The sequence below is a fragment of the Oncorhynchus keta genome, chromosome 22 (assembly GCF_023373465.1).
Source record: "Oncorhynchus keta strain PuntledgeMale-10-30-2019 chromosome 22, Oket_V2, whole genome shotgun sequence".
Taxonomy (NCBI): Eukaryota; Metazoa; Chordata; class Actinopteri; order Salmoniformes; family Salmonidae; genus Oncorhynchus; species Oncorhynchus keta.
The window spans coordinates 42,172,930-42,174,557 of record NC_068442.1 but is presented as its reverse complement, the minus strand read 5'-3'; the positions used below and the strand labels follow the sequence as shown (position 1 = coordinate 42,174,557).

The window sequence follows — 1,628 nt, the reverse complement described above, 5'->3', positions numbered from 1 at the left end:
CATGATCCTTACCTGTTAGCTACCTACAGTCAGACATGATCCTTACCTGTTAGCTGCCTACAGTCAGACATGATCCTTACCTGTTAGCTGCCTACAGTCAGACATGATCCTTACCTGTTAGCTGCCTACAGTCAGACATGATCCTTACCTGTTAGCTGCCTACAGTCAGACATGATCCTTACCTGTTAGCTGCCTACAGTCAGACATGATCCTTACCTGTTAGCTGCCTACAGTCAGACATGATCCTTACCTGTTAGCTGCCTACAGTCAGACATGATCCTTACCTGTTAGCTGCCTACAGTCAGACATGATCCTTACCTGTTAGCTGCCTACAGTCAGACATGATCCTTACCTGTTAGCTGCCTACAGTCAGACATGATCCTTACCTGTTAGCTGCCTACAGTCAGACATGATCCTTACCTGTTAGCTGCCTACAGTCAGACACGATCCTTACCTGTTAGCTACCTACAGTCAGACACGATCCTTACCTGTTAGCTACCTACAGTCAGACACGATCCTTACCTGTTAGCTACCTACAGTCAGACACAATCCTTACCTGTTAGCTACCTACAGTCAGACACAATCCTTACCTGTTAGCTACCTACAGTCAGTCCTCTTTTTTTGGTTTGATATTGATGTCGTGTCATAGACTTCTCCCATGTTTCTCTAACACTACAAGGAATGTGTGCAGAGTTGATCGCTCCTTCTTCGAAATAGAAAATAATCAGAAAGCTTGTTTTGTAGAACTTTGAGTTGTGTTTTTACCGGTTAAGTTTTATTTTCTGCCTTGAAGTACGCTTTGATACGTTTTATGTGTTTCATATTGTAATGACCAGGTTAGTTTCCTCCTTTTCTACCTGTTGCCTGTTTAACTGCTCAGCAGGTTTGTTTCCTTAGAGAACAGGGGACTTTTCAAATTACACTGTTTCGAAACAGAAAGAAATAATGTAATTTTATTTTTTTGAAAATAAACCAAATTGAAAACTTGTGGAGATGTTGAATTTGATTTCATGTTCACACAGAGTAGGAAGGGTACAGTGACAATGTCCAAAGTAGAACAAGAATGTCAAATAAAGGTAAGAATGATAATGTAAATGCTTAATCTCGTCCCATCAGATACGCCCACACGTCGGGGTCAAGTGGCACACAAATGACAGAAAAGCTTTTGAAACGGAAGTACTGTGGACAGCACTACCCAAATCTGTCGCAAAAGATCGGCCTTTTTTGTTTACCATTTCAAAACTTGTTCATCTGTTTGTGCCAAATGAATAGTGACCCCAGGTCAGAGTGTGAAGAGGTGGTCAGCATCTAAGAAAAGAGAGGAGAAAGCAGCCTGTCATCCTCCATCGCCCCGCACCCCTCGCTCTGCTGCCCCCACCCATCACATGTGACGGAACCTAACCCTCCGACCCCAACCACCAATCCACTGATTCATCCTTTTACTCATTCGCTCCTCTCTTTTTATTCATGCTCTCTGCTTTTTCTGCAGCACGCCACTTCAAATAAGACATTACATCAGGCCTACAGCGTGTTGAGGTGTACTCTGAGAGGACGAATAATCCTGGGACATGATGATGGAAAAACAATAAATAAAATAAATAATCTGCATCAGGCCATGAGTGATCTGA

The 1,628-nt window shown here is 42.8% G+C and overlaps 1 long non-coding RNA gene across 11 annotated transcripts in view; it reads right to left on the bottom strand.

Annotated features, from left to right (window-relative positions):
* LOC127910649 (uncharacterized) overlaps nt 1–993 on the bottom strand; it is a 1,160-nt gene extending 167 nt beyond the window's left edge. Inside the window, exons 1-4 of one of the 11 annotated variants that reach the window (XR_008075607.1) lie at nt 568–993; nt 455–499; nt 47–386; nt 1–12 (exon numbers count right to left, since the gene is read on the bottom strand). The exon at nt 1–12 is cut by the window's left edge and continues 167 nt beyond it. This is a non-coding gene — a long non-coding RNA (uncharacterized LOC127910649). Of the gene's footprint in view, nt 13–46; nt 421–454 lie in introns of all 11 variants that reach the window. The other 10 variants (XR_008075601.1, XR_008075600.1, XR_008075605.1 and 7 more) reach the window with 10 other exon arrangements.
* Nucleotides 994–1,628: the final 635 nt, after the last annotated feature.